We start from the raw sequence: 24706 nt of genomic DNA on the forward strand, positions 1-24706 counted from the left end.
GATGGTGTTGTGTGGTTAGTTGAAGGTGGTGTTGGGTGGGTAGTTGGAGATGGTGTTGGGTGGGTAGTTGGAGATGGTGTTGGGTGGGTTGTTGGAGATGGTGTTGGGCGGGTAGTTGGAGATGGTGTTGTGTGGGTAGTTGGAGATGGTGTTGGGTGGGTAGTTGGAGATGGTGTTGGGTGGGTAGTTGGAGATGGTGTTGGGTGGGTAGTTGAAGATGGTGTTGTGTGGGTAGTTGGAGATGGTGTTGGGTTGGTTGTTGGCGATGGTGTTGGGTGGGTAGTTGGAGATGGTGTTGGGTGGGTAGTTGGAGATGGTGTTGGGTGGGTAATTGGAGATGGTGTTGGGTGGGTTGTTGGGAATCGTGTTGGGTTGGTTGTTGGGGATGGTGTTGGGTGGGTAGTTGGAGATGGTGTTGGGTGGGTTGTTGGGGATGGTGTTGGGTGGGTAGTTGGAGATGGTGTTGCGTGGGTTGTTGGAGATGGTGTTGGGTGGGTTGTTGGGGATGATGTTGGGTGGGTAGTTGGAGATGGTGTTGCGTGGGTTGTTGGAGATGGTGTTGGGTGGGTTGTTGGGGATGGTGTTGGGTGGGTAGTTGGAGATGGTGTTGGGTGGGTAGTTGGGGATGGTGTTGGGTGGGTAGTTGGAGATGGTGTTGGGTTGGTTGTTGTGGATGGTGTTGGGTGGGTAGTTGGAGATGGTGTTGTATGGGTAGTTGGAGATGGTGTTGGGTGGGTTGTTGTGGATGGTGTTGGGTGGGTAGTTGGAGATGGTGTTGTATGGGTAGTTGGAGATGGTGTTGGGTGGGTAGTTGGAGATGGTGTTGCGTGTGTTGTTGGAGATGGTATTGGGTGGGTTGTTGGGGATGGTGTTGGGTGGGTTGTTGGGGATGGTGTTGGGTGGGTAGTTGGAGATGGTGTTGCGTGGGTTGTTGGAGATGGTATTGGGTGGGTTGTTGGGGATGGTGTTGGGTGGGTTGTTGGGGATGGTGTTGGGTGGGTAGTTGGAGATGGTGTTGGGTGGGTTGTTGTGGATGGTGTTGGGTGGGTAGTTGGAGATGGTGTTGTATGGGTAGTTGGAGATGGTGTTGGGTGGGTTGTTGTGGATGGTGTTGGGTGGGTAGTTGGAGATGGTGTTGTATGGGTAGTTGGAGATGGTGTTGGGTGGGTAGTTGGAGATGGTGTTGCGTGGGTTGTTGGAGATGGTGTTGCGTGGGTAGTTGGAGATGGTATTGGGTGGGTTTTTGGGGATGGTGTTGGGTGGGTTGTTGTGGATGGTGTTGGGTGGGTAGTTGGAGATGGTGTTGGGTGGGTAGTTGGAGATGGTGTTGCGTGGGTTGTTGGAGATGGTATTGGGTGGGTTGTTGGGGATGGTGTTGGGTGGGTAGTTGGAGATGGTGTTGGGTGGGTAGTTGGGGATGGTGTTGGGTGGGTAGTTGGAGATGGTGTTGGGTTGGTTGTTGTGGATGGTGTTGGGTGGGTAGGTGGAGATGGTGTTGGGTGGATTGTTGGGGATGGTGTTGGGCGGGTAGTTGGACATGGTGTTGGGTGGGTTGTTGGAGATGGTATTGGGTGGGTTGTTGGGGATGGTGTTGGGTGGGTAGTTGGAGATGGTGTTGCGTGGGTTGTTGGGGATGGTGTTGGGTGGGTAGTTGGAGATGGTTTTGCGTGGGTTGTTGGGGATGGTGTTGGGTGGGTAGTTGGAGATGGTGTTGCGTGGGTTGTTGGGGATGGTGTTGGGTGGGTAGTTGGAGATGGTGTTGGGTGGGTTGTTGGGGATGGTGTTGGGTGGGTAGTTGGAGATGGTGTTGCGTGGGTTGTTGGAGATGGTGTTGGGTGGGTTGTTGGGGATGGTGTTGGGTGGGTAGTTGGAGATGGTGTTGGGTGGGTAGTTGGGGATGGTGTTGGGTGGGTAGTTGGAGATGGTGTTGGGTTGGTTGTTGTGGATGGTGTTGGGTGGGTAGTTGGAGATGGTGTTGTATGGGTAGTTGGAGATGGTGTTGGGTGGGTTGTTGTGGATGGTGTTGGGTGGGTAGTTGGAGATGGTGTTGTATGGGTAGTTGGAGATGGTGTTGGGTGGGTAGTTGGAGATGGTGTTGCGTGGGTTGTTGGAGATGGTGTTGCGTGGGTAGTTGGAGATGGTATTGGGTGGGTTGTTGGGGATGGTGTTGGGTGGGTTGTTGGGGATGGTGTTGGGTGGGTAGTTGGAGATGGTGTTGCGTGGGTTGTTGGAGATGGTATTGGGTGGGTTGTTGGGGATGGTGTTGGGTGGGTTGTTGGGGATGGTGTTGGGTGGGTAGTTGGAGATGGTGTTGTATGGGTAGTTGGAGATGGTGTTGGGTGGGTTATTGGGGATGGTGTTGGGTGGGTAGTTGGAGATGGTGTTGCGTGGGTTGTTGGAGATGGTATTGGGTGGGTTGTTGGGGATGGTGTTGGGTGGGTAGTTGGAGATGGTGTTGGGTGGGTAGTTGGGGATGGTGTTGGGTGGGTAGTTGGAGATGGTGTTGGGTGGGTAGTTGGAGATGGTGTTGGGTTGGTTGTTGTGGATGGTGTTGGGTGGGTAGTTGGGGATGGTGTTGGGTGGGTAGTTGGAGATGGTGTTGGGTTGGTTGTTGTGGATGGTGTTGGGTGGGTAGTTGGAGATGGTGTTAGGTGGATTGTTGGGGATGGTGTTGGGCGGGTAGTTGGAGATGGTGTTTGGTTGGTTGTTCTGGATGGTGTTGGGTGGGTTGTTGGGGATGGTGTTGGGTGGGTAGTTGGACATGGTGTTGGGTGGGTTGTTGGGTGGATAGTTGGGGATTGACAGGTGAGAAGCTCCTCAAGCCCCAGAAAAATGACTGAGGGACGATTTAATGGAATGGTTTCTAAGTGTGGTAGCGAGCGGCAACTGATGCGAGCATCCCGACGCTCGACCCATGAGGCCCTCACTGATATCAAACTTTAATTGATCCATTTAATGTGACCCAATGGGCTCCACGCCGCAAATGATGGTCCCGCAGGCTGATTCACTGGGACCGGGGCCCTCCAGTCCCAGGGCTCTCAGAGAACACCTGCATCATAGGCCATGGGGCACGATAAGCAGTAGGCTGCCTCCACCTCTGATGTGTATCCTTGGGACACAGCTAGACACAGCGGTAGAGTACGGAATGCTGAGCAGGTCGAGGATCACTGAGAGGGAACTGGGGGGGCGGAGTATGAAGGGGGCCGGCACTATCGGGTTCTCGGGCATTTGGGGACACTTATTTACAGCATTAAAAAGCGATGCAGCCGAGAAATATGTCACCTCTGGAACTTCCTCCCGCAATGTGGGCCGACCCCCAATCCCTTGCCCCAGCCCAGTGGGAATGGTGGTCCTGGATTTCCCCCCTGTACTACAGTGCACCACCACAGTCATCGAAGGATCAGAACTGCATTTTGAGGAGTCCGATGCACCGCTCAATGACAACCCGGGTGGCCACATGGGCCTTGTTGTCCCGGGTCTCCACATTGGTCACAGGCCTCTGTACTGCTGTCATTAGCCAGCTCCTCAGTGGGTACTCCTTATCCCCCAAGTGCCAAAGGGCTATCCTGCGTGGTCCTTGAAGAGGCCGGGATTTTCCGATTGCCGCTTGATGTAGCTTCCGTGTAAACTCCCCGGGAAGTGGGCACACATGTGCATGATCTTCATGTTGTGGTCGCACATGAGTTGGATGTTCAGGGAGTTGAACCCATTCTTGTTGATGTAGGGCAGTCCCTGAGGGCCCCTGTTTGCACATGGCGACATGTGTGCCACCTATTACCCCCGGACCTGGGGCATCCAGGCGAAGGCGGAGAATCCTGTTGCCGGACTCTTGTTGGGCCTGGACCATGTTAAATTTTACATAGTTAGCTGCCTGGGCAAGCAGGGCGTCCGTGATTTCACAAATACACTTGTGGGCAGCAGCCTGTGAGGTGCCACACAAGTCCACGCTCGAGCACTGAAATGACCCTGAGGCTTAAAGGTTCAGGGCTGCAGTGACCTTGACGACCACCGGGCGCGGGTATCCTCCTCTTCCACATGGTGCCAGGTCCACGAGGATATGGAACAGATTACGCACTGTCTCCTTGTCGAGATGGGGCTTCCTGTGGTAGGCGCTGTCCATCATCTGTTCGAAAGACCAGTGGCGCCTCTACACTCCGGGCCGTCGCTGGTCCCCCCCTCTGGGTCCCTCCCTGGCCTGATGGGCAGCCAGGTCCTCAGGGTGTGGGGCTTGGCCCTGCACGTAGGCCACCACTTGAAGCGTCTGTCAATGCTTCTGCCTTCTCTGGGATCTTGCCACCTGGTCTGCCCCCCCCCCAACCTGGGCAGCGACCCCAGTGTCCCCAGGCTCATTGCCCGGGAGCAACGATGGCTACTCACTTCCTTGGTTCCCCACAGAGCCATTCCGCCAGCTTCACGTTTTGAAAATTGTGTACTGATCGGTGTCACGTGACCACTTGCTGGAGAGGCGGTTAGATCGCGGGAGGTTGGTAGATAGGGGGTCATTCCCGTTAATTGTACAAAGATTGGCTTTAAGTGGTAATTATTGGTTTCTCGCCGGGATCCTGCCGGGATCCTGATTTCGCCAATGGGAGGGGGCTGGTTAGATCGGAAATCAATCGGCACTTGGCGCGATTCCTGATTTTGGCCTCTCCCACAATCTAACCACCATGTTGTGCTCTTTCTCAAGTGCAATGTGGCCGTAAAATCGTGCCCTAAATTTAGGTGAATACAGGTCTGGATCACACCCAAAACGTCGGCGGGAAACGCCCCACCAAACCCACCCAAAATGATACTTAGGGGGCAACTCAACTAATTGGAAATGAAGTCCCATAGTGAGCGTGTTTAGCCATGTTTCCTGGCATTCACAGCACCAAGAAACACATGGCTATACAACACCACTTGCATTGTATAAGGGGCCTCAGCAGGGAACGCGAGGCTGAGGCTGCACATAGCCCATTTTGTACACTGTGCCAATCTCCGAGGCACTCGAAGCAACCCCCTCCCAGTCAGAACACAAGATGGGAGGGTCCCTGGTCTCTCCCCACCCCACCCCCCAACACCCACACATGGCACCCCAGCCCAATCACACAAATAATACCAGCTTGACACTACCAATGTCAGCTGGTAGTGCCACCTGACACCAAAATGACACTGTCACAGTAACCAGGTGGCAACAGCAGTGCCAGGGGACCACCCTCCAATCTCCTGGGGGACCTCCACAAGTACCATTCCATCTGGTCCCTGTTTGTGCAGGTCAGTACCACACAGAACTCACCAAATATCTCCAAGGCGAATGGGATAAATCCCAAAGCCTCAGGTACCTTGGGAATCTGCATATTAGAGTGAGGCCAGCTGGAAAGTGGCCGGAAAGTGGAGCTGAGTCCACAAAAGATCAGCCATGATCTAATTGAATGGCAGAGCAGGCTCGAGGGGCCAGATGGCCTACTCCTGCTCCTAGTTCTTATGTTCTTATGTTCTTATGTCTCGCTCTAATATGCAGACTTGCTAAAAAGATATCCAGCCCACAATGGGAATGATTTACATCGCAACGTCTTGCAAGATCGTGTTGAACCTCGCAAGGTGTTACAGGCCAGGTAGATCCCGGGAATAGGATCTCCCCGCTTTTATCAGCCCCGCTGACCCGCGGCAGGCTGCTTTGGGCATAGCATGGCCATTGGATCACACCCTCAGTCAAGCTTTTGGGTGAATTGCATCCTTCCCTATTGGATAGCCAATTTAATGTATTTTCCAATACATTTAGTGTTGATTCCCAGAAATAGGAGAGAAAATCTACTGATTTCATTGGACTGTTTGACAAAAATAACTTTGAAACAAAATGATTAGATTCTCAGCTGAAGTTGCAAAAGTTATAATGCCAAAAGGTCTGTGAATGGATTTATTTTGGTCAAATTTAATAAATGCTCAAGCCTTCTTACAAGTTAAAATGACATTTGATCTTTCTAAATGATAGAAAATTGCTTTTCTTTCAAGGGTGATACACAGTGGATGATTGCTAACTCAATTGTTCCATATTTCATTGAATCATTGAATCCTTATTGTGCTGAAGGAGGCCATTTGGCCCATCAAGTCTGCACTGACCCTCTGAAAGAGCACCCTACCTGAAGGTGGGGATTCAGCGATGATACGTCTTAAAACTGAATAGTTCGCATGCCACTACAGTAGTTTTACATAAGTTATTTTATTAAGGGTTGAGATGAATTATAAGACTGAGTAATCATTATTAACCATTAAACATGTATTTTTAGGACATAGCAGTAATAAGCAATCAAATGGGATTTAGGATAGCTAACTTGACCAAAAGGACATTACTTCTGAAATCTTGTCTTTGTGAAACAATTCAGGGTGCTGGTTCTGTTGTTCTGTTTCTCACAAACAGTTAGCGCAAGCTGCTGGGATTGTACACAGCTGTCAGGATGAGGATCAATCATGCGCTGTTTGCGATACTATTGGGTGAAGTTTAAACACTGCTTGCAATTCTATTGGATAAGTTTAAAAGTAGCAGCTTCAGGGATTGGAACACATTCAACTGGGGTGGGCTATTAATTTTTGAACGTTGTACAAGTACTGTGTTCTGGTCTTGGCAGAACAGGTCTTGGCAGATAGCCAGTGTGTTCTCTGTTGATTAAATACAGCATCTTGTCCAGGTTGTCATGTTTGTTCCTCTCTGTACTCAGTTGAGCCACAGGGAATAACCCCATGTGGAAGCTGACTCAATACACAGGTCTTGAAACCGCTTCTACACTACCTAGACCCACTTCCCCATATTATCCCCTTAACCCCATCTAATCTTTTTGACCTAAGGAACAATTTAGCATGGGCAATCCACCTAACCTGCACATATTTAGACTGTGGAAGGAAACCAGAGCACCCGGAGGAAATCCACGCAGAGACAGGAAGAACATACAAACACCACACATAAAGTGACCGAAGGTTATAATTAAACCCGGGTCTCTGTTGTTGTGAGGCAACCATGCTAACAACTGTGTTAGCGTGTTGCCCACATTTCATTTCCTTATCTGCCAAAATGGAAAGAAGCCTTATCAAGACATCCATCCCTCTTAATACACTGCAACTAGTGTGTCGTAATTTGAGGGAATTTTCATCAACTACTCCTTCTTACAGTGTTCTTGCCATTATTCTCACAAGTGAATTTTGGGTGCCTGTGAACTAGAAGCCATAGAGATCTCAACTGAAATTTTTTCATGCCAAATCAGATTTGAATGGAGGCGGAATGGCAAACAAAATGGCCACCCAATGCCGTAGCCAGAAATCCTAGCTCCATTTCTCCCTTGTGCCATTTTTGTAAGGGCAGAGAGGGAGCAGGCCCTGAATAATCCCACTGCTATTAACAACCTCATTTACATAGAATTTACAGTGCAGAAGGAGGCCATTCAGCCCATCGAGTCTGCACCGGCTCCTGGAAAGAGCACCCTACCCAAGGTTAACACCTCCACCCTATCCCCATAACCCAGTAACTCCACCCAACACTAAGGGCAATTTTGGACACTAAGGGCAATTTATCATGGCCGATCCACCTAACCTGCACATCTTTGGACTGTGGGAGGAAACCGGAGCACCCGGAGGAAACCCACGCACCCACGGGGAGGATGTGCAGACTCCGCACAGACAGTGACCCAAGCCGGAATCGAACCTGGGACCCTGGAGCTGTGAAGCGATAGTGCTATCCACAATGCTACCGTGCTTTATTATTTAGATAATTATTATTTAGATAATAATGTGCCCATTAATTAAGAGCCCAGTTCCAGAAGATTTCCTGATTTCTGTGAGGTGGCCAGGATTCAGCATCTATTGTGTTTTACATCAACTGCATGGAGGTGGGAATAGCTTTAAAAAAGTAATTAATTTTAAAACACTGTTGATTGCATTTATAGTTTCAGTTTAGATATCTACTTAGATTAGCAGTTCTGAGGCCAAGTTGTTTATTTGGAGGATTTATGGGCTCTTGGATGAAATTCAATTTTTAGAATAGGATTTATGAGCACATATGTTTACAAAATGGATACTGAGTGGGAGAGGGGAATATATTTACATTTTAAAATACTTTTGAAATATTTTGAAAATTCTTTAAATTAACGTACGTACGTTTTGTGGCCTTCCCGCTACAGCTCAATGTTCATCGCACAACCATCTGAAGATCCAGGCCAATGATATGTGAAGAGATGGGAACAAAAGCAAGCCTTTTAATCTGTCTGTTCCAGAACTGGCCCTCTCCACAGTTGCCTCAGGACTGCCAGAGTGCATGGCAAACCCTCTTCAATACAAAATGAGGCCCCAGACACCACAACATCGTACTCCCTGGCAGCCTGGAGATGGAAGTAGAAACGTGACTAAAGTTCGGACCTGACTCTTGATTCCCACCTCCCATGGGAAAATTAGACCCTTTGATTCCTTTACGACTTACATTTGAGATTACTAGTGCCTCTTACACTAGTTTTTCTCTCCAAATAACTCTGGAAAATGTTATCATGAACACTAAGCTTGTGCTGGGTTCAGATTCTGAATTAATCTATGAGATTTATTTATAGAAATGAAACAACCAGGAAACAATCTGAGCAGAACAAGCTTGTGTACAATGACAACAGTAAAATACCAGTTGGCAAGGTGTATTGGTAAGATTATAGGGCTGTAACCTCCGGGCTCCAAGGTGTCATAGCTCGGAGCCCCCAAAGGTGCACTGCCTTCACCCCCACCCCCTCTTACCCCCTCACTAGAGGTTCCCAGGTAAGGATTACACAGCAATTGCCTGGGAAGTGGATGAGCAATTGGTTTGCACTGTGAGCCATCCAAAAACTGATTTAAATTGCAAACTTCAGACGGTTCCACCTATGTTACATCAATAGTTACCCAGAAAAGGTTAGAAGAAGTTAAAACCACTTCCAGCTGCTGGGTACAGAGCGACAATGATGTCCCACAGGACTCCCCACGCCAAATCCCCAGGGAACTCCCTCTGCTCCCTAACTACTTCACCCATGCTACAGGACTCTCCTCCACCCCTCCCGGCCTCCCCCACCTTCCACACCACCCCCCCTCCCTCAAGGCCTGGCCTGACCAGACATACATCTTAACTGCCTGACCCACCCCTGCCGATTGGTCAACACCCACTCCCAACCCTTGCCTGGCTGACACTACCGCACGCTCCGATTGGCCAACAACCCCTGTGTGTCCGAAAGCCACATCCCCCCCAGAATTCTCTCTTCCCACACCACTTCCCCAACTGGCCAAATCCTCCTGACTGGTCGCAACCTCTTGACTGGCTGAACTGCGCACCCAAATTTTAACTGCTTTCCTGGTAAACCAACCGTCTCCGAGCCTTGAAAGTGGCTGGGCCATTAAAAACACTTGATTCACACAAAAAGGGACCATGGCCTCCTTCCATCTGATTCTGCAGCACTCAGCCGAAGGTGGCCCTTCACAGTTCTTGCCTGGCCTGAGTTGGATGGTGAGGCGATGCAGGCCCGAAAATATTAAAGGTCAGGAAGCAGGAGCAAATCGGCAATCTGACTCTGATTGCTACTTCATGGATGTTCAGACCCAATAGTATTGATATGATTTTGCTTGCGATGAGGGGTTGATGTTGGAATAGGTTTACAAATTGGGCTAGTGTGTGAAACTGAGGAAAAAAATATTTTAATTCATGAATATGTTTTGATGAAATTTGTATATAAATGCCTCTGTACATTTAATTTTACACAATAGTTTTCTTCGTTAGAGCACTTTGGAATCCAAAGCATAAAAGATTCCGCTCTATCAGCTTTTGTGTGCCAACCATTGTTAAGTAATGGGGTAAGAGACATTGCAATTAGTTGTCTCATTTATGTTAAGTGTTCAATGATTGACACTGATATGTAAAGGGGCTTCAGGTGGACTCTGGAGCTTGTGATGATCTGTAGAGTTCTGTGCAGAGTGAGTTTGAACCATTAAAGGTGTGTTGGTGAAAAGGGAGTTGAACTCTTGCCTCTTCATACCACAGCATCTAGTACATGCATCTGCAGCATTCAATTGCACCCTGACGTAGACTCTTCTCCTTAGGCAGCACCTTCGAGTGCAGGATGACTTGCTTACACATTAAAAATGAGTTCCCATGTGATGGGTAGATGGTGATTGGCGGAGGGGGTGGATGGGGTGCCTGGCTGGGGTGCTACATGCTCCTTTCGTTATCAATGCTTGGCCTCAGCTTGCCCTCGGTGATGAAACTCAGCTCCTTCCCAGATACATTCCCTCCATTTCAGGCGGTCTTGGCCTAGGGATTCCCAGATGTTGCTGGGGATATTTCACTTTTTCAAGGAGGCTTTGAGGGCACTTCACATATGTTAAGCACAAGCAGGAATATAATTTGACTTAAGTGAGACACTTCAATATTTCACATGATGACAATGATAAAAGGATTAGCACACATGGATCAAAGAGTTTTCATATACAGTAAGTAGAGCTGAAGATGTGACCAAGTTGATGGCTTAATTGATCTAGTCAGTATACAATTCCAAAATATGGTCCTGCTGATCTTTTAACCTGTTTTTTAATCCATTTGCATGTTTCTTTTCTGTCTGTTCTTGGCATACATAGTTTTAGTATGTCCTGAGATTTGTTGGTCAATATTTCAGCACTAGGCTGTGGGAGTTTTTCTATTTCTGTATCACTGTTTATGCTGAAGCTGGTTATTCTGTTTGTTTCTGTTTTTTCTCTCGCTTTCGGACGATGTGGGTTATGGTTTTGTGTTCTAAGGGGGGTACTGGGGTTTGTGGTTGATCTGTGTCTTTGTTTGTATGGAGTTGGTGGTTGGGTTGGGACTGTTGTTTGGGAGCTGTTGGTGGGGTGGGGCAGTGTGAAAGCGCGGGCTTTTCTCTGGTTTCCCGGGCTGCGGGACGAGGGGGGTGGAGCTGGTGGCGAGGGGCATGGTTATTAGACCGGTTTTCCCGCGCTGAAGCGGTGCCAAGGAGCTGATGCAGGGGAGGAGGGGGGACCTCATATCGGGAGGGGTCGGAGTTAGAGCGGGAGCTGCCGGGATCAGCAGAAGTCAGCTGGCTCACGGGAGTACAGTGGAGGGAGCGTCGCGGCTAGGAGGGGTCCTAGCCTTAGGGGGGGGGAGATACCGGGATGCTGCTGGATTGGACTGGATCGCCGTGGGAAACGGGCCGAATGGGTGCTGGCCAGGGCGAGCAGTCGATGGGCTATGGCTAGTGGATGGGGGAGGGGGGCGGGGTGCCCCCTGATCCGGCTGATTACGTGGAACGTGAGGGGGTTGAATGGGCCGGTTAAGCGGGCCTGGGTGTTTTCGCATCTGAAGGGGCTGAAGGCGGACGTGGCCATGCTCCAGGAGACCCACCTGAAGGTGGCGGACCAGGTCCATCTGAGGAAGGGGTGGGTGGGGCAGGTTTTCCACTCAGGGCTCGACTCGAAGAACCGGGGGGGTGGCGATCCTGGTGGGGAAGAGGGTGGCGTTTGAGGCGTCTGAGGTTGTGGCTGATAGTGGCGGCAGATATGTGATGGTGAGCGGTAAGCTGCAGGGGGGAAAGGGTGGTGTTGGTTAATGTGTACGCCCCAAATTGCGATGATGCTGGTTTCATGAGGCGTATGTTGGGCCGCATTCCTGGCCTGGAGGTGGGGGGCTTGATCATGGGGGGGGACTTCAATACGGTGCTGGATCCCCTACTGGATCGTTCTAGTTCCAGGACAGGCAGGAGGCTGGTGGCAGCCAAGGTGTTGAGGGAGTTTATGGACCAGATGGGAGGAGTGGATCCCTGGAGGTTCAGGAGGCCGTTGTCTCGGGAGTATTCTTTTTTCTCCCATGTGCACAGGGTTTATTCCCGCATTGATTTTTTTGTTTTGAGTAGGGGACTGGTCCCGAGGGTGGAGGAGGCCGAGTATTCTGCTATTGCGATTTCGGACCATGCTCCGCATTGGGTGGATCGGGAGATGGGGGAGGTGCGGGACCAGCGCCCGCTTTGGCGTCTGGACGTGAGGTTGTTGACTGATGAGGAGGTGTGTAGGAGGGTTCGGGGATGTATCGAGAGGTACCTCGAGGTCAATGACACTGGGGAGGTCTGGGTGGGGATGGTGTGGGAGGCTCTGAAGGCAGTGATTGGGGGGAGCTGATCTCCATCCGTGCCCATAGGGAGAGGGGAGAGAGGAGGGAGAGGGAGAGACTGGTGGGGGAGCTGTTGAGTGTGGATAGGAGGTACGCGGAGGCCCTGGAGGAGGGATTGCTGGGGGAGCAGCGTAGCTTGCAGGCCAAGTTTGATTTATTGACCACCAGAAAGGCGGAGACACAGTGGAGGAAGGCGCAGGGAGCGGTCTATGAATATGGAGAGAAGGCGAGCAGGATGCTGGCGCAACAGCTTCGTAAGCGGGACGCGGCTAGGGAGATTGGTGGAGTGAAGGATAGGGATGGGAATGTGGTGCGGCAGGGGGCAGAGGTCAATGAGGTCTTTAGGGACTTTTATAGGGAACTGTACCGGTCGGAGCCGCTGGCGGTGGGGGGGAGGGGGGGGGGGGGGGGGGTGGTGGGGGGGGAGGGGGGGGGGGAATGGAGAGCTTTTTGGACAGGCTCCGATTTCCAAGGGTGCAGGAGGAGCAGGTGGAGGGACTGGGGGCGCCGATCAAGTTGGAGGAGCTGGTCAGTGGGATTGGCCACATGCAGTCGGGGAAGGCGCCGGGACCGGATGGGTTCCCGGTTGAATTTTATAAGAAATACGCGGACCTGCTGGGCCCCCTGTTGGTTAGGACCTTCAACGAGGCATGGGAGGGGTGTGTTTTGCCCCCGACGATGTCTCGGGCACTAATCTCCCTGATCCTGAAGCGAGATAAGGACCCCTTGCAGTGCGGATCATACAGGCCAATTTCACTGTTGAATGTAGACGCCAAGTTTCTGGCGAAGATCTTGGCCACTAGAATCGAGGACTGGGTGCCGGGGGTGGTACATGAAGATCAGACGGGTTTTGTGAAGGGGAGGCAGCTGAACACTAACGTGCGAAGGCTGCTAAATGTGATAATGATGCCGGCAGCAGAAGGAGAGGCGGAGATTGTGGTGGCATTGGATGCGGAGAAGGCCTTTGATAGGGTTGAGTGGGGGTACTTGTGGGAGGTGTTAGAGAGGTTCGGGTTTGGGGGGGGGTTTATTAAATGGGTGAGGTTGCTGTACGAGGCCCCGATGGCGAGTGTAGCGACAAATGGGAGGAGGTCCGAGTACTTCAGGCTCTACAGTGGGACGAGGCAGGGGTGCCCCCTGTCCCCCTTGCTTTTTTCGCTGGCAATTGAGCCTCTTGCCATGGCTCTCAGGGAGTCGTGGAGGTGGAGGGGTCTGGTGCGGGGTGGGGAGAAGCACCGAGTGTCGCTGTATGCAGATGACTTGCTGCAGTATGTAGCAGACCCGGTGGGGGGAATGCCGGAGGTGATGGAAATTCGTGCTGAGTTCGGGAGTTTCTCGGGATATAAATTGAACCTGGGAAAGAGTTTGTCGTACACCCGGGAGATCAGGAGGAGGGGATTGGTAGGCTCCCGCTAAAGAGGGCAGTGAGGAGTTTTAGGTACCTGAGGGTTCAGGTGGCTAGGAAGCTGGGGGACTCTGCACAAGCTCAATTTTACTAGGTTGGTGGAGCAGATGGAGGAGGAATTTAAAAGGTGGGACATGGTGCCGTTGTCGTTGGTGGGTAGAGTACAGTCCGTTAAAATGACGGTGCTCCCGAGGTTTTTGTTTTGTTTCAGTGCCTCCCCATTTTCGTTCCGAGGGCCTTTTTTAGGAGGGTGAACAGCAGCATTCTGGGATTTGTTTGGGTGCACGGGACTCCGAGGGTAAGGAGGGTCTTTTTGGAGCAGGGCAGTGATAGAGGGGGGCTGGCGCTGCCCAACCTCTCTGGGTACTATTGGGCGGCTAACGTCTCGATGGTACGTAAGTGGGTAATGGATAGGGAGGGGGCAGCATGGAAACGGATGGAGATGGCGTCCTGTGGAGGCACAAGCCTGCAGGCACTGGTAACGGCGCCGCTGCCGCTCCCTCCAACGAGGTACACTACAAGCCCGGTGGTGGCGGCTACTCTCAAAATTTGGGGGCAGTGGAGGCGACACAGGGGGGAAGTGGGGGGCTCGGTGGAAGCCCCGCTGCGGGGGAACCACCGGTTTGTCCCAGGGAACATGGATGACAGGTTCCTGGGGTGGCACAGGGCGGGCATTAGGAAGTTGGGAGGACCTGTTTATTGACGGGAGGTTCGCGAGCCTTGGTGTACTGGAGGAGAGGTTTGAGCTCCCCCCGGGGAATATGTTCAGGTACCTTGAGGTCAAGGCGTTTGCTAGGCGACAGGTGGAGGGGTTCCCTTTGCTGCCCCCGCGGGGGGTAAGGGATAGGGTGCTTTCGGGGGTGTGGGTCGGGAATGGGAAGGTGTCTGACATCTACCAGCTAATGCAGGATGTGGGGGAGGCGTCGGTAGAGGAGCTGAAGGCTAAGTGGGAGGTGGAGCTGGGGGAACAGATTGAGGAGGAGACATGGGCGGACGCCCTGGAGAGGGTGAACTCCTCCTCTTCATGTGCGAGGCTTAGTCTCATCCAGTTCAAGGTGCTGCACCGGGCCCACATGTCCGGATCTAGGATGAGTAGGTTCTTTGGGGGTGAAGACAGGTGTGTCAGGTGTTCGGGGAGTCCAGCGAACCATGCCCATATGTTTTGGGCATGCCCGGCACGGGGGGAATTCTGGCAGGGGGTGGCGGGGACGGTGTCGAGGGTGGTGGGATCCAGGGTCAAGCCAGGCTGGGGACTCGCGATATTTGGGGTTGGGGTGGAGCCGGGAGTGCAGGAGGCGAAAGAGGCCGATGTTTTGGCCTTTGCGTCCCTAGTAGCCCGGCGGAGGATCTTGCTGCAGTGGAAAGATGCGAGACCTCCGAGTGTGGAGACCTGGATCAATGACATGGCGGGATTCATTCAGCTGGAGAGGGTCAAATTCGCCCTGAGGGGGTCGGTACAAGGGTTCTTTAGGCGGTGGCAACCTTTCCTCGACTTTCTGGCTCAACGATAAGGTACTAGGTCAGCAGCAGCAACCCGGGGAGGGGAGGGGGGGAAGGGGGGGGGGGGGGGGTTAGGGGGATAGTGTTTAAGTTAATTTGCTTATTGTTAATTTATTTTATTGTTTATTGGGTTTGGGGGGTGTGGGGGGGGTTTGTTATATGCGTTGTTGCGGGTGCCGGGGGGTGTTTATTATTGTTATTATTGTTATTATTGTTCTGTTGATATATATTTTTCAAAAAATTCCAATAAAAATTATTTTAAAAAGATAAAATATTTCAGCACTAATGAGTCAAGAAAAAAATGCTTCAACCCTCGTTGATTTGTGGCAGCTGGAAGAATTGGAGTAGGTGGGGCCTTCTCATTAGTAGCGGAGCTGCTTTTGAGAGGCTTCCCGCCCTTGTGGTGCAGTGTGTTCCGACAGATACTAGCAATGGTGTTGATCCGTCTGAATGCCTCAGCTTTGCCTCAGTGGAGGTCATCAAAGCCCAATTTCAAGAGCTGCGAGGCAGTTTTATGGAGGCTTTGAAGGCGCATGAGGAGATTCTTGTAACATAGAGAGCACTGTCCTTGGTTGGTCGAGGGAGCACATTTAATCCTGTCTCCGAGGCCTGGGGTTAGTTTGCCTTCCAACGCCAGGTCCTATGTTGTCCTGTTCCTGATGTTGGTCGAAAGAGGTTGGGATAGCTTAGCCAGCTTGTTCATCCCTCCCTGCTGGAGCCTGGGTTGTTGGCCGCCTCGGTTCGGGTGAGACAGCATGGTGGAAACAATGAGGTTCGTGCTTCGATCGTTGGAATCCTTAGAAGATCTTTAAGGTTTTTGGTCCTGCTTTATCCTTGATTACTGCTTTCTTCATGCGCCGGTGAAGAAGTCTTTTTCCTGATAACTACCTTGCACCCCAGTTGTTATCTTGAACTTCGCTCCCCGATAATTATGTTGTCTGTTGGTGTTGGCAATTTATTTGCTTGCAGGGACGTGAATAATTCCGGTGTGATATCCTGCACCGCTGGCTACCTGATTTATTAAGTTTATAACATGTTAATTTATGATTTGTGCAAAGTATCTTTATCCTAATGTAACCTGGGGTGTGGTTGGGGGGGGGGGGGGGCTGCTGGGGACGGAGGATGAGCAGAGCTAGAGCGGGAGGAGGGGTGGAGGGTTTGGGTTGGTATGATTAGTTCTATCCTCGAGGAAGGTCTTCAGTGAGAGCTAATTTTTTTTTTGTTTCGAGCCCTTTCCTTTTTCAGGCCCAGGCAGACTGGGTGTTGCTCTGTTGAGGACGGTTCTAGGTAAATTCCACTAAGGTAAATTCCACTGCGGTAAATTCCACTCGGAAAATTTCACTTTAGGTAGATTTCACTGCGGTATATTCCACTACGGTAAATTCCACTATAGCACCTTAAAAAAATAATAATAAAATAAAATAAAATAGCTCACATTTTATTCACACATTAAGATAAAAATGATGGTGAGTACATAAAAATAGATAAAAGAATATGAATACATTTTAGCTCACATTTTGTTCACACATTAAGATTAAAAAGTTTAATATATTTGAAGAAAATTCTTTTATGACAAATTGCGTGCAATATTTCTTAAAATTGCAGAGCGTTTTCAGATTGATAATTCTCAACTAGCTTCTTTAATCGTTCATCAATCATTTGATAGGACTTTTTTTTTGTTGTCGAGTCCCCACGTCGAATGTGCGCAATTTTCGTCTGGCTTAAGCCGTCTTCAGTCTTAAGGGCATTGCAAAGTTTCCACAAATTTGGATGTGTGGATGTTATCGATGAACGCAAAGCATTGTGGAACCCTTCTACCGAATTATTTGCTCTTGGCAAGTCATTTAAAACGCGATCACGAACATTCCAGAGTTGGATAGGAAACTGCGGGGTTTCTCTTCGTCGACGAAGACCGCGTCCCCTTACAGTCCCAATGTACGAATTCTCAAAATAAGTGATAAACTCAGAAGGGATGCTTTCATCATCAGACAAATCTTCAAATCCATTGACAATGTCTTCAATTGGTAAAAATGCTAAAGCGCAAAAACACTTAATTTTAAGCTTAAAACTTTCATCCGTGTTGTATCTCCTACTCTCACCAAGTGCACATATCTTCCGCCAAATAGACTGTCCGAGATGAAAAACACACCCAACTACTTCTAAATGCGGAAATACAGAAACAAATGAATTATGGAGAGCTTTTTCAAAGTCCATGAGGCAGGTCGCAGGTCGACAATTTGCCCTTAAATCCCGCACAGTAGACAGAAGACTATGATATGAGGCTTCTTTTTTGTCAGGAAGTAAGGCAAATAGCCTGGGCACACATGACCCTCCAATGATGATATGTAGCGTGAAAAGCTGACACCACAAACTAGGAGACACCTTAAAAGTCCCATCACAGGCCCAATTTTCAGAGCTTTCGTGATCATCCAAGCCTTTTTCTGAAGAAAAAACTAAAATTCTGTCTGGGTCATCAAGTCCACTGTCAAAGACCAAAAACAAGGACCCATTTTCTAAGTACTTAACTGTATCAGGGATTTGAAACCCTGACCGACAAGTTGGAAGTGCTGGGATTCCTAAAGCATGCTGCCTCCAGTTACGTATGTTACGTGAAAGTCCAGGAATAGTTTGCAACAATGATTGTGCTTCCTCATCGAGATTTTGTACAGCAGTAGCTATTATTTCCCGTGAAGATACTATGCCCGTTCTCGTTACTTCACTTTTCATTGAATTAATTGCCTTTCGGGCATTAACGTGTGCACTGCTTGCTGAGTGATTATGGGAGCCCGTTGAAAAAATAACTTCTGGTACACTGGAGTTGAAAGTTGTATGTAGTCAATATATTTTTGTTTTGCTACTGTTAACTCCATTCTTTTCGTATATATGATTCTCTTTGTCGCAAAGCTTAAGTTTGTTCTTCTCTGATGTTATAAATGTTGCCATGGTTGCCGGTTTAAAAGTTCAAAGTTAAACTTAATAGAAAAAAGTAGTAGCACCAGTGAAATTCGTTTTTTATAGACCATTTACTAACGACTAATTAGTTAAGAAGGGTGTAACAAGTAGTTTAGTTTTTTATAGACCATTTACTAACGACTAATTAGTTAAGAAGGGTGTAACAAGCAGTTTAGTTTTTTTATAGACCGTTTACTAACGACTGTCCACCATTTACCGTAGTGGAATTTACCGTAGTGGAATACACCGCAGTGAAATCTACCTAAAGTGACATTTTCTGAGTGGAATTTACCGTAGTGGAATTTACCGTAGTTTAATTTACCAGTCACCGTTGAGGACTGGGGTTTGTTTGGCTATAATTGATGCTTGGTATGCTCAGTCCTCACTGATGGAACCATCAATTCACCAGACACGTGTTTCTGATATGAATCTAGGTTTTAATCGACTTACTTCAGAGCCAGCCTGTAACCCGTTGATGAACTCTTAGTGAACTCAGGCTGACTCTGGACAAGGGTATTTATACAGCAGCACTAGGGGGAGGAGTTGTGGGCGGAGCCAAGGGTGGAGCCCAGTACAAGTTCCTGAGTACTCCCAGAGCTACTCCTCCTAGTGGTTGGATAACGCTACTGCGCTTACAAAGACAGTGTGAATTATCATATCATACATATTACATTCACCACACTCACCTCATCATTTGTAGTTATATTACAGCTATCTGTTCTGGCCTGGGCCTGGTGAAGAGTTTAATTTGAGCTGGAGTGTGAGTCGATTTTCCCCTTTAGTTCTGGGGTTCTCGGGATATTGTTTTCTGCCCTTTGTCATTTTGTTTTGAAGCTATGGATATGGTAATATGATGTTGCCTGTATCCTGGAGCAGATGGATCCTATATCTGTGAAGGGAATATGTTGGGGATTTTGTCCCTGATTCATTTGGTCTTATTTGTTCCCATTTTTGTGATGTTTTATGCTCCAAATGTGGTCTCACTAATTCCTTATATAACTGTAGCATAATCGTCTTACTTTGGTATTCAATTCCCCTTGTGATAAACGATAACATTCTATTAGCTTTCCTAATTACCTGCATATTAACCTTTTATGATTCATGCACAAGGACAGCTAGCTTCCTATGAATCTTAGAGCTCTGTAATCTCACACGATTTAGATAATAAGCTTCTTTTTTTTCCCTATCTAAATGGACAATTTCACATTTGCCCATATTGCACTCCATTTGCCAAATCTTTGCCCACTCACTTAACCAATCTATATTCATTTGTAGAGTCCCTATGTCCTCTTCACATGTACTTTCTTATCTATCTTTGTGCCATCAGTAAATTTAGCGACCATACCTTCAGTCTCTACATCCAAGTCATTTATATAAATTGTAAAAGGTTGATCCCTGTGGCACACCACTTGTTACATCTTTTCAACCAGAAAATGACCCATTTATGCCTACTTTCTGTACCCTGTCAGCTAGCCAATCTTCTATCCATGCCAATATGTTATCATCTACACCTTTTATTTTTCACAATAATGCACTGTGGTGGCGCAGTGGTCTTGTCACTAGACGAATAATACACAGACCCGGGTTAATGCTCTGGGAATCCCACCATGGCAAATGGTGGAATTTGAAATCATTGAAAATTTGGAATTAAAAATCTAATGATCACCATTATCATAAAATTTACAGTGCAGAAGGATGCCACTCGGCCCATCGAGTCTGCACCGGCTCTTGGAAAGAGCACCCTACCCGAGGTCAACATCAACACCTCCACCCTATCCCCATAACCCAGTAATCCCACCCAACACTAAAGGCAATTTTGGACACTAAGGGCAATTTATCATGGCCAATTCACCTAACCTGCACATCTTTGGACTGTGGGAGGAAAGCCGGAGCACCCGGAGGAAACCCACGCACACACGGGGAGGATGTGCAGACTCCGCACAGACAGTGACCCAAGCCGGAATCGAACCTGGGACCCTGGAGCTGTGAAGCAATTGTGCTATCCACAGTGCTACCGTGCTGCCCATTGTTGATTATTGTAAAATCCCGCTTGGTTTTCTAATGCTCGGAAAATTGCCGAGGTATGTTGTGTACACAAGAAGCAGGACAAATTGAACCCAGCCAATCACCGTCCCATCGGTCTACTCTCGAACATCAGTAAAATGATGGAAGGGGTCATCAACAGTGCAATCAAGCGGCAATTGCTTTGCAATAACCTGTTCATTGATGCTCAGTTTGGGTTCCACCAGGGCCACTCAGCTCCTGACCTTATTACAGCCTTGGTTCAAACATGGACAGAAGAGCTGAACTCCAGAGGTGAGGTGAGAGTGACTGTCCTTGACATCAAGCAACATTTGGCCAAGTGTGGCATCAAATAGACCAAGCAAAACTGGTGTCACTGGGAATCAGGAGGAAAACCCACCACTGGCACAAAGGAAGATGGCTGTGATTGTTGGAAGCCCGTCATCTCTACTCCAGGAAATTATTGCAGGAGTTCTTCAGGGTTGTGTTCCAGGCCCAATCATCTTCAGCTGCTTCATCAATGACCTTCCCTCCATCATAAGGTCAGAAGTGGGAATGTTCATTGATGATTGCACAATGTTGAACATAATTGTTACTCCTTAGATACTGAAGCGGTCAATGTCCAAATGCAATAAAGCCTGGACAATATTCAGGCTTGGGCGGACAAATGACAAGTAACATTCATGCCACACAAGTGCCAGGCAATGACATTTTCCAACAACGGAGAATGTAACCATTGACCCTTGACATTGAATGGCATTACCATCACTGAATCCCCCACTATCAACATCTTGGGGGTTACTATTGACCAGAAACTGAACAGGACTAGTCATATAGAGACGGTGGTTACAAGAGCAGGTCAGAGACTAGGAATATTGTGGTGAGTAACTCACCTCTTTACTTCCCAAAGCCTGTCATAGAAACATAGAAGATAGGAGTAGGAGGAGGCCATTTGGCCCTTCAAGCCTGCTCTGTCATTTGTCACGATTATGGCTTATCGTCCAACTCAATAGCCGAATCCTGCACCATCTGCAAGGCATAAGTCAAGAGTGTAATGGAATACTTTCCACTTGCCTGATGAGTGTAGCTCCAACAACACTCAATAAACTGGACACAATCCAGGACAAAGCAGCCCATTTGACTGGCACCTCTTCCACAAACATTCATTCCCTCCACCACCAACACACAGTAGCAGTAATGTGCACCTTCTACAAGACACACTGCAGAATCTCACCAAGGCTCCTTAGGCAGCACTGTCCAAACCCACAACCACTACCATCTAGATGGACAAGAGCAGCATATATATGGGAACACCATAACCTGGAAGTTCGCCTTCATGTTACTCACCATCCTGACTTGAAAATATATCACCGTTCCTTCGCTGTCACTGGGTCAAAATCCTGGAACTTCCTCCCGAACAGCATTGTGTGTGTACCTACAGCACATGGACTGCAGCTGTTCAAGAAGCAGCTCACCATAATAACCTCCTCAAGGGCAATTAGACATGGGCCATGCAATGCTGGCTTACCCAGTGAAGCCCACATCCCGTGAATGAATTAAAAAAATAACTTTTGATATGGCACCTTATCAAATGCCTGCTGGAAATGTAAGCACAGTGCATCCACCCCTTTCTTTACACAATATGTTATTTCTTCAAAGAACATCAATAAATTTGGGGCAGCAGGGTAGCATGGTGATTAGCATAAATGCTTCACAGCTCCAGGGTCCCAGGTTCGATTCCCGGCTGGGTCACTGTCTGTGTGGAGTCTGCACGTCCTCCCCCTGTGTGCGTGGGTTTCCTCCGGGTGCTCCGGTTTCCTCCCACAGTCCAAAGATGTGCGGGTTAGGTGGATTGGCCATGCTAAATTGCCCGTAGTGTCCTAATAAAAGTAAGGTTAAGGGGGGGGGGGTTGTTGGGTTACGGGTATAGGGTGGATACGTTTGAGTAGGGTGATCATGGCTCGGCACAACATTGAGGGCCGAAGGGCCTGTTCTGTGCTGTACTGTTCTATTAAATTGGTTAAGCATGATTTCCCTTTCACAAAACTGCATTGACTCTCCCTGATCACTCTGAAATAATCTAGGTATCCTGCTTTAACATCTTTCATGATATCTTCTATCATTTTCTCTGTGACAGATGTTAAGCCTGTAGTTTCCTGCTTTCAGCCGCCCTCCCTTTTTGAATAAAGGAGTTACAGTCACTATTTTCCGATCTAAGGAAACTTCCCGAATCTAGGGCATTTTGAAAATTTAAACCAACGCATCAACTATTTCCCAAGCTACTTCTTTTAAATTGTTAGGATGAAGTCTATCAGGACCCAGGGACTTGACAGCCTGCAACTCACAAAATATTCTGAGTACCACTTCCCTTGTGATTATAAATTTTCTAGAGTTCCTCCCTGCCTTCCATTTCCTAATTTTTGGAAAGTTACTTGCATCCTCTATAGTGAAGACCAAAGCAAAATACCTGCTCAATTTATTTTCCATTTCTTCTTTATTTCTATTACTTCCCCAACTCACTCTACATTGTTAACTCGTTTCTTTTTTAAATAAATATTGACAAGGCGGCCAACATCGCTGATCCACTATTGAAGAAAGAAGATGGACCTCCTGAAAATGAAGGTGGATTTCCAGGAACATATTGAGACTGGAAGATATACTTCTCTGAAGACACTGAATCTGGAAGATCCAGATGCTCACTCCCACCCACTGTTGTGGTGTTCCAGGGTCCAGGGTTGCTGGTGGTCTCCATTCCAAACTCCAGGGATTGTTCAGCTGTGTCCCAACATCTGCATGCCACATTGTTCCAGATGTGTTTTGGATTGGTGTGTTTTTCTGCTGGCTTTGTAGAATATCAGGTGTGGGTGGAAGATTGCCTTCATCTCCATCCCATGAGCGAGATGCAAATTAGTTTCATGCCGACTCCAGCCGGTTTCCTTTTTTTTTGAAAATTTAGATTAGCCAATTATTTTTTCTATTAAGGGGCAATTTAGCGTGTCCAATCCACCTACTCTGCACATTTTTGGGTTGTGGGGGCGAAACCCACGCAGACACGGGGAGAATGTGCAAACTCCACACGGACAGTGACCCAGAGCCGGGATCGAACCTGGGACCTCAGCGCCGTGAGGCGATTGTGCTAACCACTAGGCCACCGTGCTGCCCCTCCAGCCGGTTTCCTGATCTCCCATGGCAGGTGCCAATGGATGATACCACAGGAAATTCATTCCGACAAGTTTTTAAAAATTTTTTGTAATAAATTAAGGGGCAATTTAGTGTGGCCAATCCACCTCCCCTGCACATTTTTGGGTTGTGGGGGTGAGACCCACGCAGACACGGGGAGAATGTGCAAACTCCACACAGACAGTAACCTCGTGCCAACATGAAACCAATTTTTAGACTCCTGCCAATTTCTCCCTTGCCCATCATTGAACCTGCCATGGGAAATCTCTAAAACATATGACATTAGATAAATGCAACACTTATGGTATAAAGACGGTTGTTCCCTAAATGTTTTCTACTAACACTTTTTCCACTTGACGCAGTTCATTCCCCAGAACCAGATCCAGCAATGTCTCATTTCTCATTGGGCTGATCAAAAAAGTTCTCTTGAACACACTTCAAAAATTCTTCCCAGTCTACATTAGGATAATTGAATTCCACATTATTACTACTTTATAGTTCTTGCATCTCTCTGTAATCTTCCTGGAAATTTCTTCCTCCTTACTCTTCCTACTAATTGGTGGCCTATAAAATAGACCCAAAAATTGTAATAGCCCAATGGTCTACTGTTTCTTAAATCTAACCAAATAGATTATGTCCTTTGCCTCTACATAACAGCCTCTCTCTCCAGCCCTGTAATATTCTCTTTAACTAATACTACTATCCCCTCCACCCACAATCATTTATTTCCTTCCCTATGTGTCCTGAATACCTTGTATACAGGAGTCTTCAGTACACAATCCTGCAGTGAGATTGCCAGCAGAAATTGTTTTATAATTGATTTACATTTTAGCTAAAACATTATCTTAGATAGCATGTTGAAAGGGAAAACTGAATTAAAATAAATTCATTATCATGATTATATCATTACTTGCAATTTGTGCATTGTGAATATAATTCCAAACAAATGCATTTTGTCACCGTCAACTGAGCAAAGAAAACAGCTGTGGACACTGTACTTTTCTACTTTTGATATGCTTTGCTATGTCGAAGACTCGATAAATGTGCAAATTGCAAAATTGGGCACAATTTTGATTACATACATAATTTCCATTAAAAATGGATGAAATATGCTAGTTTGTGTAAAATTCTCTACGATTGAGATAACCCTTATTATCTTTAGAATCGTGCAGCGTTAACTTGGAGATCTGAACTGAATGTATGAGGAGTACAAGAGTATGTTTCAACAGATGAATGCTCTTTTTTAGAAAAGGTTAAGATTACATTATCCTAGCAATATCATGCAGTAGGTAAAGGTTACTGAATTTTTCCTATCTATGAATGGGGTTTGTGCTGCAATTTTTGGAAAGGTTTTGCCCTTCTCAAAAACAAACACATTTGTAATTCACTTACAATAATGTTGAACCTTTAGCTGCATACTTTAAATGGTATATGATTTAATCAACATCAAATATTAATTTTCTCAATTTTGAGACTAATCTATCCAGAGCTTGTCAAAACTTACTTTTATAATATTAAAA

The sequence above is a fragment of the Scyliorhinus canicula genome, chromosome 5 (assembly GCF_902713615.1).
Source record: "Scyliorhinus canicula chromosome 5, sScyCan1.1, whole genome shotgun sequence".
Lineage (NCBI taxonomy): Eukaryota > Metazoa > Chordata > Chondrichthyes > Carcharhiniformes > Scyliorhinidae > Scyliorhinus > Scyliorhinus canicula.